This window comes from Taudactylus pleione, unplaced genomic scaffold (assembly GCF_031769625.1).
Source record: "Taudactylus pleione unplaced genomic scaffold, aTauple2 ptg000378l, whole genome shotgun sequence".
NCBI classification, from domain to species: domain Eukaryota; kingdom Metazoa; phylum Chordata; class Amphibia; order Anura; family Myobatrachidae; genus Taudactylus; species Taudactylus pleione.
The window spans coordinates 746,210-763,770 of record NW_028284779.1 but is presented as its reverse complement, the minus strand read 5'-3'; positions in this window follow the sequence as shown (position 1 = coordinate 763,770).

Genomic DNA, 17,561 nt, shown 5'->3' with positions numbered 1-17,561 from the left:
TCCCAGTTATGACAGTATTGTATGTGTGTGTTAAATAAAAGAGGACGTGACTGAAGGTGCTTGGGGAGGTGGCCAGGTGGAAGGGGAGTCGGCCGGGGAGGACATCGGTGCGGCCAGGAGATGCCGGAGATAAAAGAAGAGAAAGCTACAAGTAAGAATGGTTATAAACAGAAAACCGAACAGCGCCCCATGCCCTGCAGTTTTCTGTGCCGTGGCACATTCCCTACCACCCTAGGTATGGCCCTGCTGCTGCCTCTACGACTTCAGTCCCACTCACATTCCCTACCCCCTGAGCTGAAATCGATGAAGCATAATTTTAGGTGTCGGTTGATGAGTATAAGGGTTGGGGCTTGTGAATTGTTTGCTGAATCCTGTTATGTATTTCCTATCCAGCATGTATGTGGTAAGCTCTGAGAGTGCCACGTGTTTTTGTTATTGTTATGTGCAATGGATTATGTCACCCCACATATATCAATGTGCCCTTTGTATTAGTAAATATCACAGATATTGAAGAAGTGTATTCTGTGGGAATGCCCAACCCCTGACCTGTTTAGTACTTAGCAAGGGAGAAACTAGAGCAAGGGCTGTTTTGCGTACAAGATAAAGCTTTTATTTACTGTATAAAACATCTCATACTGGGGGTGGGAGGTTAACTCTTATTTTTGTAAGCAACGAGGAACCAATGTACGGTCATTTGAGATCATCTCACCATGAGGTCTGACCATCTGATCCATACATTACTATTCTTCATACTCTGAACTTTATGCATTCAACTCATTTAAATGTATGTGATATCCACCCTCCTGCAATCTTCATACTCTGAACTTTATGCATTCAACTCATTTAAATGTATGTGATATCCACCCTCCTGCAATCTTCATACTCTGAACTTTATGCATTCAACTCATTTAAATTTATGTGATATCTTAAATTGTTGCAATAGCCATTACCTTGTTTGTGATGTTGTCAGTGAAGCATAGTTTATGATGGCATACTGGGCTGTTGTTTACATAGTCAAATACAAGGCAATTTAACACCTTAGGTCAGCTGGACATGTCTCAGATGTAGCCTATGTTAATCAGCCACAGTATATCTTACTAGTTAGATCTAAGAGAGCTGTGCTCGAATTTGAGCTGTGCATCTCATGCACGAAGTATCCAAAAGGAACAGTTAAAAAACAGTTGAACAAACATTGAACAACATCAAGAAGCAGGTAATTTCTAAATGTAACTATATGCATTTTGTATTCTAAATCATCATGTACCAAATATTATTCATTCTTATTTCACTCCATGGCGTGTTCTCTAGGGCTATTACATCCTTCACTCTCCCTGCAGCTCACCCCTATGTGCACATTGCAGCCTCAATAATCTACTCCCCTCTTATGAACACACATGAGCTATTTAATTATCTTTATAAATTGACAATAACATCCACAACCTGTCGCCATAAAAAACTTTCATACAAAACCCACAACTATATTTATATATCTCTCCTTCTACTTCTATTAGCTGGTGACATATCACCAAATCCAGGCCCTACCCACATGCCCCACTCACAACGCAATATAAATCCAGCTAACCTCAGACACATCACGTGCCTTCCATCACCCTCCAAAACACTGAAATGTGCCTTATGGAATGCACGCTCTGTCTGCAACAAGCTAATATCCATCCATGACCTCTTTATTTCAAATCAACTCAATCTTCTGGCATTAACAGAAACATGGCTCACGCAAACAGACACTGTCTCCCCTGCAGCACTCTCACATGGTGGCCTACGCTTCTCACACACCTCCAGGCCTGGTAATAGTAAAGGAGGTGGAGTAGGAATACTACTGTCCCAATCTTTTACATACACAGTTATTCCACAGGTACCGTCCCTTACATTTACATCATTTGAAGTACATTCTATTAGGACTTTCACTCCTTTCTCTCTGCGCATTGCTGCTATCTATCGCCCACCTGGACCACCCAATCAATTTCTGGAACATTTTTCTGCCTGGCTCCCTCACTTCCTATCCTCTGACATCTCCATATCATCATGGGTGATTTCAATATCCCCATTGACAGTCCACAATCCCCTCATGCCTACAAATTTCTCTTCTTAACATCCTCACTTGGCCTCTCCCAATGGACTGACTCCTCTACTCATCAAGATGGCCACTGCCTTGATCTTGTATTTATCAGACTATGCTCAGTTTCTGATTTCACGAATTCTCCTTTCCCGCTCTCAGATCATAACCTTATCGCCTGCACACTCTCCTCCATTACGTCAACCTCAATGCCAAGCAAATCAACCAAACCTCCTAAAACCCGCAGAGATATTAATGCTATTAATTTTGAACAACTATCCACCTCTCTGCAACAATCGCTCTTACGTATTTCTAATTTCACTTCTCCTGAGACTGCTGTATCACACATGAACCAGACCGTCGAAGTAGCCCTTGATGAAGTAGCTCCAGCAACCCATCACACTCCGCGTAGACTTAGACGTCAACCGTGGCATTCCAAATTCACAAGACGCCTACAAAAACTCTCACGTAAAGTAGAACGTCAGTGGCGAAAGTCTCATACTCCAAGTGACTTCCTCACATATAAGACAATCTACCACTCTTATCGTAATGCACTGGATAATGCCAAACAGACATATTTCCAATCTGTCATCTCTGCCCAAGCCTCTAACCCCAGGTGACTTTTTAATACATTTAAATCACTACTTACCCCTCCATCACCCAAGCCGCCTGCTACTATCAGTGCACAAGATCTTGCTACCTATTTCAAGAACAAGATAGATAATATCCAAAATGAAATGGTATGCACTTCCTCAGCCAGGCACTTGTTCAATTCACTATCTGAACCCAGTGACATGTTCTCATCATTTGACCCCACTAATGAAGATGAAGTATCTACATTCTTCTCATCCTCCTACTCTACTACCTCTCCTCTTGATCCTATGCCCTCACAAATCGGTAAAGCTCTGTCTCCTGTGCTCATCCCACACTTAACTAAAATCTGTAATCTCTCTTTCTCTACTGGTATATTTCCATGACTATTCAAGCATGCAGTGATCACTCCTATTTTGAAAAAACAAAATTCTGACCCTAACACTCTCTCAAATTACCATCCTATCTCCCAGCTACCTTGCCCCTCCAAGCTACTGGAGAGACTTGCCTACACTCGCCTCACACACTTTCTTAACACCCACAACTTATTGGACCCACTTCAGTCTGGCTTTCGTTCCCAACACTCCACAGAGAGAGCACTGACTAAGGTAGTAAATGATCTGGTCACTGCCAAGGCTAAAGGCCATTATTCACTTCTAATTCTTCTGGATCTCTCTGCTGCCTTTGACACTGTTGACCACTCTCTCCTCATACAAACACTACAATCCCTAGGTTTTCAAGACACAGCCCTTTCTTGGTTCTCATCCTACCTATCTAATCGCTCCTACACTGTTCGCTTCTCTGATTCTACCTCCACTTCGCTACCTCTATCAGTGGGAGTACCAAAAGGCTCAGTATTAGGTCCTCTGCTTTTCTCAATCTACACCACCTCTCTTGGCAAACTAATTAGCTCTTTTGGTTTTCAGTATCATCTGTATGCAGACGATACTCAAATTTACTTATCCTCCCCAGATTTGTCAGCATCCATGCTGGTCCGTGTCACTGACTGTCTCTCTGCCATTTCATCTTGGATGTCATCTCGCCACCTCAAACTTAATATATCCAAAACAGAATTAATTATATTTCCACCAGCCAATTGTAGTTACCAACCTGATATCTCTATCACTGTTGACAACTCGACAATCAACCCCACCCCACAAGCTCGCTGCCTAGGTGTCATCCTTGACTCTGAACTGTCTTTTGTTCCCCACATTCAATCTGTCTCTAAATACTGTTACATACATCTAAAAAACATGTCCAAAATTCGACCATATCTTACGCAAGACACTGCAAAAACTCTATTACATGCACTCATTATTTCCCACATTGACTATTGCAATAGTCTCCTTATTGGTCTTTCCAAAAACAGGCTCTCCCCACTACAATCCATTTTGAATGCAGCTGCGAGGTTGATCTTTCTCACCAAACGTTCAGTGTCTGCTGATCCACTGCCGTATTCAATTTAAAATACATACACTCACACATAGCGCTATTAACCAAACCACACCAACATACATCTCTTCACTTATCTCAAAATATCTTCCAACCCGACATCTCCGCTCTGCACAAGATCTGCGTCTCTCATCCCCGCGCATTACTTGTTCCCATGCACGGTTACAGGACTTTTTTCGGGCTGCACCAACCCTGTGGAATGCCCTCCCATGCACAATATGACTTTCCACTAGTTTCCAAACATTCAAGCGTTCTCTAAAAACTCACTTCTTCAGACAAGCTTATCAGATTCCTGAACCGCCCACCTAACCTTTCTATAGCATCCCTATCTAACTCTCTTCTCATAGTAAACACCCATCACATCTTCTCCTTCTTCAATTTTACTTCCTTCTAACCGTAGACCAACTTTCCAGTCTGATTGGATCATACAGCCCACCAAGAACATCTGCAATCGGGCTGGACCAATTTGCAATATATAGCACCTATCCTTGTGTATCAACACCTATTTCCCTACAGATTGTAAGCTTATGAGCAGGGCCCTCTTACCCTTATGTATGTGTCTTACGTATGTCATGTATGTATGTCTTTTACAACCCAGTAAAATGTTAATGTTGATTCAAATTGTAAAGCGCAACGGAATTTGCTGCACTATATAAGAAACTGTTAATAAATAAAATAAATAAATTACTATATGTGTACAGAATTGTGGGCCTGATTCAGAGCCGGACGCTCTTTCAGAGCGCTCGCTCTGAATCAGTGCCCTCCCTCTCTTTTTTTAGAGTGGCCTCCTAGCTGCTCGCATAGCTGTGGATGACCACCCACAGCTATAGCAAGCGGCCAAAAAGATGGTCGCGATGGTCAAGACCATCGGGCTTGTGGTATGGTCTCGTTGCCGCAAGCCCTGGAGTGCTTTTGACTCTATCAGAGCCAAAAGCACTCCCACTGACATCATTTGTGATGTCAGTGAGGTCGGCCCCTCATGGGAACGCCTCCGTCTGGGCAGCAACGCCCCCGGCATGCCCACCAAAGGGGGCGTGCCATCACTCAACATCGACAGCACGCCCCCTTTGTAGCGAGACCCATAGCGACGGCTTGCCCGTCGCTATGCGGGTCTCGCACATGCGCACGACGGAGCTGGCTCCATCGTGCGCATGCTCACTTGGCCAACATCGACCCCCTTGCGAGCGCTACCGAGCGGGTCTGAATCAGGCCCCGTGTCTTCACACACTATTGCTGCAGTCACGCCGAACAGCCCCACCTGGTGCGCCGGGTCCCGTGCGCCTCTGCTTGTGCTGAGCATCTTTTTTTGCCCAAAAATACATCTTGGTCGTGATGAGATGCGACTAGGATGCACCAGGAGACTCTACTGATTCATGTCATATGCGATACTTCTACATCTGTGTGAATCTGTATACGAAGTGCTACAATGCAGTGGCTGTGGATCCATTCACGCCAAGTGCCGCTTGGCGTATTGAGGCTGTATGCATGAGTACGCATCTTTATGTGTGCACATGTACCCTAGATTTTATGTAACTACAGTGTATATACTGTATATATATATATATATATATAGTTTTTTTTTTTTTTCATTTTAAGTAGATGCTGTCCTCTGACCCTGGCCCCGCCCCTCCCGGGACTGTGAGCGAGATCGCAGGACCCATTTTGTACATTGGAGCAGAACGCCAACCATCGTGGTAGCGTATATCTCTGAATCAGACTCAAAGAGCAGCACAACATACTGGCAGCTGGTTTCACTGACATCCACGATAGATGGCCCTGCTACCGCAGGTAAGCAAAGGTGGGTCCTGGGCTGCAGAACCCACCTTACATTTATTGTCTTTCATAACAAACGTTTGAATTGTACATTACAAGACCCATCTTGGTTTTCATACAGTACATGCAATAGTAAGGGTAATGTGCCTGTTGTATCCATGTTTAGATATATTATGTTATTATATTATGTTATTGTTATATTTGTGTGTTGCTTTTGCAATTCAGCGAGAATATTTACTATTGAATGTACCACTCAGCACAAGATGAGTATTAATATACATACAGTGTATCCCTAAATATAAGCTTTTGTTTTGTAAGTACAATAAATGTAAATAAGATGATAGAGGTGATTATTCCAGACTATATTGCACACTGCGGAGTGTTTAGGATCCACAATTAAGCCTGCAAGAGCTACAAATTTTTTTTAATTTTTTGAACCAAATACAAAATGTTTTCTGTGCAGCTCTTGAGAGTTCACTAAAAATGAGAGATGTGCAGGCTTGGATTGGTTCATATTTTCCCGCCAAGTTCAGATTTTTCCCGCCAAATTTCGGGTCTCAGAAAGAGGCAAAACGTTATCTTTCATGGACTTTTGTCCATGAAAGATAATTTGTCCATGACAGATGACGTTTTGCCTCCTGAGACCCGAAATTTGGCAGGGAAAATACGCACTAATACGTGCACATCTCAACTAAAATTGTTAAGTGTTTGGAGATTGTAGATGTGTGTTATGCTAGAACTCTCTGGGAGTAACATCCCTGACACTGGTGGGAGGGGTCATAGCTCAGATCAACCGTCATTACATTCCAATGGGATGACATCATTTTTTATCACTCTTCAGTTTCATTACATTCCAATGGGATGACATAATTTTTTATCACTCTTCAGTTAAACATATATAATAGTGTATAGTGTAAATGCCCCTGTAATTCAGGCAGTATATATATATATATATATATATAGTTTATAGACGAGTGGCTCAGTTTTGGCTTGGATCTTCCCACGAGGTCGAATCTCAGACGTAGGTTAAGTGTCATCTTTTTGCTTTCCAAACTTTGTGATAAGATCCAGGCCAAAACTGGACCACTCATCTCTAATATATATATATATATATATATATATATATATACATATATCTGGGATGTAGCCGGCATCACAGCGTGCGGGTTGCCGACGGTCCAAATACCGGCGCTGAAATCCAGACAAGTCGGGATCCTGGGACCAGTATCCCAACTGTCGGCATCCCGAAGGTAAGTATCGGGGTTTTAGGGGGAGGTCAGCATTAGCTAGAGGGTTAGGCAGTAGGCAGAGGGTTAGGGTTAGGCACCGGGGAGGGAGTGTTAGGGTTAGTGTGTGGGGAGGGGGAGGTTAGGTTTAGGCACTTGGGGGGGAGGGAGGTTAGGTTTAGGCACTGGGGAGGGGGTCTTAGGTTTAGGGTGCGGGGAGGGGGAGGTTAGGTTTTGGCACTAGGAAGGGGGGGTTAAATTTAGGCACTGAGGAGGGAGGGTTAGGGTAGGGGTTAGGGAAAATACTTCCTATGGGTGTCGGGATTCTGGCTGTCAGGATGCCGATGTCGGTTTTCTGAACAGCGGCATCCCAACAGCCGGGATTTCATACCCAACCCATATATATATATATATATATACACACACACTAGTTTAACAGAGGTGACAGGAGCTGCAGAAATCGGGTGTCCGGCAACGTGACATAAGCCAACCATGAAAATCAGGTGTAAATAATATTCCTCATAATTGCTGGTCTTCATTGCTTGAGCATGTCTTTATTGAACATACCCTACATGAAAATGCCACTTTCAACTTTCGTTCCCATTCTCCAGATGTAGAGTTTGACATGCAAAATGCTTGTAAGTCTTCATAGGCTCATATACTCCTTACTGTAACTTGCAATATGTTTGCCCTATAGCAAAATTTTAGTAGAGCCCTGGAGATGCCGGACTCCTGGACCATATCCGCCAGCTCAGATAAGGCCTCTCCTTTGCTCTTCTGAAAGTAGAGTGGGTTCCTCAGAGGTATATCGGCGACCAGACACTGCCGGGCCTCCCTCAATTCGGGCCTGGTAAGGGTTGTATGCTTTTCTATGTAGGTGAAGTTGGGCTTTCAGTTTAGGAGATATTTCAGGATTGCGGATAAAAATTACAGCCGTCCTGCAACTGATATGTAAGTCTATAATATTTAATCTACTGTAATGCTGGCTGGTAACTTACTTGCATAAGATGATCAGCAACTAATCAAAGGGATGTGTGCAATGAATAAAGAATCACTCTGCAGAACATGCCATTTCTAAGGTCTTTCTGGGCAGCGAGAGGAAGAGAGAGGCGACGAAGGGGTTACCTTGAGTGCTCGCCTTTCACCTCAGCCGACCTCCCAAGGGGCCACTCTTCGCTGTAGCTCGAGCCATATCACGCCACCAACGTTAGATAAAACAAATTACTCCTAAGAGTAACACAAGACATGATGTTTAAAATGAAATAACCAGAGCAGCGAACGCATGAGCTCCCTAAACTGATACGCCACTTTCCGTCCCGCTGAATTGTATATACCGACTTTGATCTTTGTTTTAACATTGTAAATATTTGTATAAGAGCGAAGAGACTGTCAGACAGATCTGTGAATTTCTAATATCCTGGGGCTGACTTTCCCTCTGCCTGCAGGCAGTTGTATATTGTATGAGCGGTGCACAGGCTGTCATCCCTGGCTGGTTACATAAGACATGTGCTGCCCTGCTAGGTGTGCTCAGTAAATGTAATTACACGAAGTAGGAGGCGTTCAGGGTATAAGTGTAGATGGAGAACTTTAAAAGGTGGAATAAAGATCAACAGCGGAAGCCGTAGGAGACTGCAGATGGGACTGTTGGGTAGCATCATATAGGGCAGGACTTCACGAGTGTCAGCTCACAGGGCCAGGCGCAGGTCTGATTATGGGGTCTATGTACTAAGCAGTGTTAGGAGACAGAGTGAAAAGTGATAAGGTGCCAGCCAATCAGCTCCCAGCTGCCATCTCACAGGCTGTGTTTGAAAAATGACAGTTGGGAGCTGATTGGCTGGCACCTTATCACTGACTTATCACTTTTCACTCTGTCTCCTAACACTGCTTAGTAAATAGACCCCTTAGTATTAATCAACCGCAGGTGTGGCAGTTCACATGACCGCTTCACTGACACATCTGTGGTTAATCAAGATGTCTAACAATCTGGGCTGGGTCCAATTTCATGGCTTTATAGCTACAGTATACAGCTATGATACTGTATACAGCAGTAAAATAGCTTCAAGGAGATAATGCTGGACCCTGACATCAATTTCTCAACCGGGGAGAAAGAGAGTAACTCAGCAGCCAATGAAGAATTTTATTTTTGAGGCAATACTTCTCTGAAATACACGGAGCTCTTGTGTGTGTGTCAATACGGGGGAGTGAAAAAAAAAAAAAAGTACAAACTCTCAACTTAGACTTAAGGCTACAAAGGTCACGTGTGAAATTGTACAACATGCTTGCACGCAATGTGCCTGCCGCTTTGTGATATTTTCTGCCTATTTTATCCAACCGTACTGAGCTTCGATTAGCGCGACAGTAAGCGGAATCTGTGGGGGTGTAAATATCTACGTCTTCTTGTGGGCTTTGTGTGCGGATCGGGGTGATCTTTCCTAGGTGCAGGCTAGTGGTACTCATGCATTGTATACAGTATAACACCAACGTGCAAACACAAATGAGCTTCAAAGGGGGGCAGTGCTAGGGACAGACTGGGCCGGGTGGCAGAGGGGCATGTGCCCTCCCAGGCCGAACCCACCTCAGTGTTTTGGGCTGGCACCAAGCCAGCTAAGCAGCATGAGATGTGGCCGCCAAATCATTAATAACGGCATTTGGCTAATGGGGCTCCCATACTTAGGAGTCAAAATCAGAGGTTACTGATGCACCCGTGCTGGTTAGCCAACTTCCCAGTTTATCGATGACTCGGGACCAGCTGGGCAGTCACCAGGGGGCATCATCATTGTTAAAAGCAACTAACTTATGCACCTGTGCAGTTTTACTATAGGCCACCCTGGCATTACATACTATTTCCTGCGCTCTTTAACCTGCCGGCCCCTCACCCCACCTCCTCTCCTCCAACGTGACGGCTAATCAGTTATAATCTAGGGGGAGATATAGCTATCCAACCTTCTTAAGAGGAGAGGTGTAGAAGTTGCTTAAGCACCCAATCAAATTCTAGCTATTTATTATTATTTATTTATTAACAGTTTCTTATATAGCGCAGCAAATTCCATCGCGCTTTACAATTTGAATCAGCATTAACATTATACTGGGTTGTAAAAGGCATACATACATAAAAGACATACATAAGGGTAAGAGGGCCCTGCTCGCAAGCTTACAATCTATAGGGAAGTAGGTGTTGATACACAAGGATAGGTGCTACATATTGCAGATTGGTCCAGCCCGATTGCAGATGTTCTTGGTGGGCTGTATAATCCAATCACACTGGAAAGTTGGCCTAGGGTTAGAAGGATGCTAAATTGAAGAAAGAGAAGATGTGATAGGTGTTTACTGTAAGAAGAGAGTTAGATAGGGTTAAAAGGTTAGGTGGGCGGTTCTCGAATCTGATAAGCTAGTCTGAAGAGGTGAGTTTTCAGAGAACGCTTGAATGTTTGGAAACTAGTGGAAAGTCTTATTGTGCGTGGGAGGGCATTCCACAGGTGCAGCCCGAAAAAAGTCCTGTAACCGTGCATGGGAACAAGTAATGCGCGGGGATGAGAGATGCAGATCTTGTGCAGAGCGGAGATGTCAGGTTGGAAGATATTTTGAGATAAGTGAAGAGATGTATGTTGGTGTGGTTTGGTTAATAGCTCTATGTGTGAGTGTATGTATTTTAAATTGAATACGGCAGAAGACTGGCAGCCAATGGAGGGACTGACAGAGTGAATCAGCAGACCCTGAACGTTTGGTGAGAAAGATCAACCTCGCAGCTGCATTAAAAATGGATTGTAGTTGGGAGAGTCTGTTTTTGGGAAGACCAATAAGGAGACTATTGCAATAGTCAATGCGGGAAATTATGAGTGCGTGTATTAGAGATGATAGACTGTACTACACAAATGATGCCTGCAATCTGATTAGTTACTATGGGTAACACCTCCAGTTGTCTGATAAATATCTCCCCCCAAGAGAGCAAATTTTCATGACCACAGATACAGTATATATGTAACAGAAATGTGACACGTGTAATAAAGAGAGCCTGACCTGAGAAACAGCCACCTCTGTGTGTAATGAAATGTGCTGCACGTCTGCTGTTAGAAAGTGACCTTTACTCGATTATGGCAGGGTTATGGAACGTGAATTAATAAAAGAAATAAACACTTTCCAGTAACACCACATGGGCACAGCACCGCTAATCTTCCTTTGTGTATTACACGATATTAACTGCAGCTGTTCTCGGAGGATGCATCTCCTGGATAGGAGGAGAGGAACGAGATGACATTAGGAGTGTTATGATGTGTTGGGAGAGAGGCGTTAATAAGTCTTTTAAACGCTTCTCAGTAATCATTCCTACACTGATTAGATTAATGTCCAGACTCAGCTCATCACCATGAGATCTGAGTTATTGCACCGAGCCAGTTTAATTAGCAGGGCTGTTCTCTGCTTATATTATGTGCTGATATTGGCCCGGGATGCACAAATAAACAGTTTACTTTTTTGTTACTTTAATGAATTCATCTGTGGTCAGTGTATTGTAGCCTTTGGCTCAGGGCCCCATGTGTGGTTTTCCTGTCCTTGACCTCAGTCTAGCAGAATATTTTGCTTGTTAGCGAATATAGCGATCAAGGTGTATTGTGTAGAAAGTCTGGTGGCTGTAATTCAGAGCCGGCCCTAACCAATTTGGTGCCCTAGGCAAGATTTTGGCTAGTGCCCCCTAGCAAATAATCCCACCACTAAGCTAAATTCAATATGAAAATTTGCACTCCAATGAATTCCTTAGTATTTTCTTTGAAACCCAACCAATTTGAATATAAATTAATTTAATGTAGATTAACACTACTTTTCTCTCCTCACAGCATGCTAAGCTCTCCCTTCAAAGCACCCCTCACTGCCAAGTTCCCATCACTCCCTCACCCAGCACCCCTATTTCAGCACAGCACCCATCACCCCTTACCCAGCATAGCACCCATCACCCAGCATGGCAACATTTTATCTGGCAGCCTGCAGATATCACAGGTATACACTGTGACATCTCACAGTGTATTGTCCCCGTTATCTGCGCTCCTCAGCAGGGGGGAGGAGACATTTTCCCCATTCCTTCCATGGGAAGGAACAGGGGAAATGTCTGTCTGTCGGCCCTGGCTGGCCATATACTGCCCGATGCGGCTGACATTTTAACTTGCAGCTATCGTATCGGATGGGCATCCTGGACGATATTGCATGCCCAACCAATCGATATTTAACTCTCGGTCGGCCACAAACATGCTACAATTACCGGGGTGATCCGCGGATATCGGGCAGATCGGCCCGATAATTGTAGAGTGTACGCTCAGCATTAGCAAGACTGCGAAACCATATGTAACATCGAGTACATTCGCAGCCTCACACACACTTGTGTAATACCCTGCTACGTGAGGCATTATGTCAGACATTGTGCCATTACACAGAGACAATTTCCAGCAGCCTCTGCAACTGTTAAAGAGGTCATGAGCAGGTCACATGACCAGAGTCAGGTGGTCGGGCCTGAGACAGTTGGATGTTGGTGACAGTGACAGTTGGGCAGACTCTTGAGGTAATTTGCTGGGTGGTTGTAGCTGCACTGGCTGAGCACTGTCAGCTGCAGCTAATGGAGGCAGCTGCAGTGTCAGAGAGAGAGAGTCAGCACCGAGGTTTGCCTGCTGCAGGAGACCTCTATTGTGCTGCAGGAGACCTCAATTGTGCTGCAGGAGAGGTCTGTTAGTGAGCACTGTTAGAAGACAGCTCTAGTGCCGTCCCTGAAGCCTCCCCTGTCCAGTTGAGTGACAGCTGAGGCTCTGCACTGAGGAGGGAGCACTGCAACAGCCTCTTGTGGCACTGAACTGCATACTCCTGCAGCAGAGGACCAGGTAACAGCCTCCTTCACTGCGGGTTTGCACTGAACAAGCGCCCATTACAGCAACATATTGAGCAGCAGAAACCTTCTCACAGCCCTGTTCATTCACCAATACATCGGCAAACCATTAATCACATATGTGCACCAATGCAAGGGTAACTGGCCAGAAAGCGTACATTTCTTCTGGGAAAATTATTGTGTCTTCATTAGAATCTTAAATAGGAATTGTTTATGTTAATGTATAGTGAAATAAAAGTTACTTTGTTGTAAGCATAACATGTAAAATTGATGGCAAACAAAACTTTACTATGAATGCGACATTTCTTGTATTTTCTTATGAACTGTGAAGTGTAACTCAACTCGCCTTTCAGCCTACTTTGGAGTTCCTGCTAAATAAACTGCTATAGGGTGTATTAATTGATTCATGTGAATTTCTATTGTTTGGATGTATGTATTGTGTGAAGCTGTATATGTGACTTTTATTACCCAAACTGTCTGGACTAATCCTCCTTACCTCTCTGGTGAAATAAGAAGATAACAGGAAGTGAAACAGCATAGCGGAATTTCTTCCCCAAACAGCTAAGTACACAAACAACTCAACTTAACACACCTACTGTATATACCACCTGGAGGGGCATCACACTTGCACAAGCCCTGACCTCACCCAGAAATTGCTAAGCTCATCGCTCGCAGTGAAAGCCCAAACTGCGTATGGCATCACAGTGGCTAATTTATGCATGCCCCTGGAACGGCATTCAAATGCACTGGCACGCCTGCATTTTGCCGACCACCACCTCATCACCACCCCTAAACAGTGGTGCCCCTTTTGACTTAAGAGAAAAGCTGGTGATTTTTTTTTCATTTTTAGTAAATCACGGATGGCTAATTTGACCTTGAGTGAATAACATGAAAGGTCATTTGGCCTTGACTGAATTACTTGCAGGTCATTTGTCCTTGAGTGAATAACCTGCAGGTCATTCGTCCTGGAGTGAATAACCTGCAGGTCATTTGTCCTTGAGTGAATAACTTGCAGGTCATTTGTCCACGATTGAATAACTTTTGTCCTTGAGTGAATAACCTGCAAGTCATTTGTCCTTGAGTGAATAACCTGCAAGTCATTTGTCCTTGAGTGAATAACTTGCAGGTCATTTGTCCTTGAGTGAATAACCTGCAGGTCATTTGTCAGTGAGTGAATAACTGGCAGACTACTTAACTGAATAGTTGAACTTATTAAAAGTGACAGCTCCTCTACCAAAAATGGAGCTATAGTTTGCAAAGATGACTCCCCGACTGATTCCCAATCTTGTCCAAAACACTTGAAACAGCCCCTGCGATTGATCATAGTCACTTGATGAACAATAGAGTATTAATGGCACAGACGGTGTAATGGTTAGCGTTACTGCCTCACGGCAATGAGGTTGTGGGTTAAATTTCCACCGCGGCCCTACCTGTGTGGAGTTTGTATATTCTCCCTGTGCTTGCATGGGTTTCCTCCGTGTACTTTGGTTTCCTCCCACATCCCCACAAATATACAGGTAGGTTAATTGACCCTAGTGTGTGTGTGTGTGTGCATCTGGTAGGGAATATAGATTGTAAGCTCCACTGGGGCAGGGACAGATGTGAATGGCCAAATATTCTCTCTGTAAAAGCGCTGCGGAATATGTGTGCGCTATATAAATAACTGGTAATAAATAAATGAACAGGTGATAACACATAGGATGTAACAGGTAAAATCTCCCACCTCACATTTAGATCAGAGAGTGCCCCTATACCAATGTTTGATGTTTGTGGATTAAGTTCAGGGTAATGAAAGTAAAAGACTACAGGAGACGTCACGTTGACCACATCTCTGTACAACACCACTAAGTGTTTCCAGGCGGAGCAGATGGGTTCTGTCCACAGGATGAGATTTTCAAAACTCCTCAAATTGTTATTATAAAACAATGTACACGCATCTTCCATGTAGGTCTCACGTGTTCCAGCTTGTGTTTACATGGAATACTCCCTAAATCTTTGCTGAAAAATGAAGAACTTGGCTGGATCCGAGACGATTATATAGAAGATGTTATAATTCAATCCGAAAATGAACTTAAGAAGTTTACTTTTCTGACTCTCATGATTAATGAATGCGATTTTGTTTTACTTGATCTCATGAAATGGATTATTACTATACACTTGATGCGCACGATTCACAGCTCTTTAGTAAAAACATTTATCCTCTGATTACAGAAGGATATAACGTGGCCGATGATGATTTCCTGATTTTGTAAACGAACCGAACTTGGGGGCGCTGTGTGGATGCACAACTGATGCTTTCTAGATATGCAAGACGAGATATTTGTTGCCCAACACCTCAAGTCTAATCAGCGGCAGTGGTGGATGCTGTGGACAGATTTGCTGACTGCAGCCTCTGTAATATGTTCTCTCCGAGTTTCTTTAATTGATTTATTTCTCACAGGCAATCAGAGGAGCCCTGTTGATGCATCACCAGCTTTCCATAAAACAGTGGAAGGGTATTGTCTGTACATTTCTGGCAAATATATTATGAAACTCATTAACAGATCTTTAGACCAGGGCATAAATAAGTGTCCCATTGGCCATTAATGTGCTGCCCAGTCGGTTGCGGCATTATCATAAAAATGCAGATCGGCTGAGGCGAAAAAACGCATCTGCGGACGCGACAACGTGCACCTTTGAATCAGGACCACAATTCTTTAACTTTTCATATAGTTGAGTGAGAGCATAGAATTTTCTTTTAAATAATGTAGCTTTCTCTATCTCTTTTTACCTTGACTTTAGCTACCTTTACGAAGGGGAGGGCTGTGCATAGCGTTCCCACTTGGCGGGTGCATTGTTTCTGCAGCAGGGAGTGGTGGGAGTAAGCAAATTGTTTACTTGATTACTGGTTTTCTCCCAATCTCCTGCAAGCTTGGTGCAGACTGCGCAGCCGAAGCAACTTGTCTTCCCTTTGGCCATATTTGGCCCTCAGTATGCTTTACTTACGCTGTGGACATACTGTATCATGCAATAGGGAACCATATGTAAGGATACTTTAAATAAGTCCTACTGCTGTGCTCTCATATCTAGTTCACGTGACACAAGGGCATGGCTGGATAACTATATAATGTACATATACAGGGTGAAAATTCAGGCATATCAGTAGTTCCTGTTTGTTGTGATAACATTTTTGAGTAATGGTGTGTACACACACTGGGCGATATTACTGAGCAAGTGCACGATTACGACATCGTAATCGTTCAATCGCTCAGTAATTGTGCACTATAATTACGGAAACGACCAGCAATGCGCGCTCCCGCTGGTCGTTTCCGACATTGTCCGTTGTCTGAACATGCAGCACAACCTTCGATAATGACAGATTGTGCATGTTCAGTGATGAGGGAGGGAGCCTACACTGAACGACTGATCGTTCAGTGTAGGCACTACAGGGGATCAGCAACGACTGTTCGATTACGATGTCATAATCGTACTGTCTTTCCTGATCGCCCAGTGTGTACGCACCTTAAGGATGATGAGAGCAGCTTTCGGCGAGGATTATCTGTAGTATAACATACTGGGCGCCATGTACTCCAGCTGCAGCGACCATCTGCACATCACACGTACAGTTCAGAGGAATTATACAGCAGGCAAATAACGGAAAATCTCTGCATCAACAACCAAGTTCTGGATGTACGTACTGTGCATTGTGATAGGGAACATGTCATGATTGCCAGCACACTATAACTGTAACGAGCTGAGTAATCTGCCTTTAATGTATTATTTGACCTGCCCTGCGGGCACGGTGACACCAACTGCTTCCTGTTCCAGAGGAACACATTTAAGACAGATTAAGTAATAATGAAATTAGGGGAAGATGTGCTTTTATTTATAGTGGAACAGAAAACAGAAGCTTGAGATTGTTATCACCTTAGTCACAGAATGCTCCGTGTATTTGTACAGCAGCTTTATAGCCATGCATCTTTGGATACTAAAGGAAATACTGTATATACTCATTTACACCTTTGTCTTTATATTTTGGTAAAGTCATTATCTTTATATTGTGTGTGACAATATCAGGGTAAGGGTGCTGTCTCCTGGGGTAAACAGTTGCACTTGTCATGCAGCAGCCAAGTAGGCAAGTACTCAGAGTTCGTTTTATTAGCAGCATAAAAGTAAATCCTGGCTTGTCCGACTCTAGCGAAACAAAATAATTCCCTCTCTGAGTGGAAGGGCCCAGCATTCCTCCCACAAAACTTTAGTCTTTAGCACAGCGCTTGCATTAAGTAATCACAGTGTCTCTCAACAGGCCTCTGACCTGTTTCCCAGGCAGTGAGAGACTGACTACAGAGAGTGAAACAGGCTTTATCAGCCTCTCACAGGTGGTCTGGGAATCAAGACTGCTAATCAGCTTCTGGGACATATACAGTTTATCTCCTCTTGACAAGTTTTCTTTTGTCACATATCTTCCCAACCCTACTTTTACATGTGTGGTGAAGCACCTGTAGCCCTTAAGCACGTATATATTAAATTTCCAACTTAAAAAAGAGGATGCTGTTCGCCATCTTTGCTTCACCTATCCTTACATCTGAAGCATCTGTCTGCA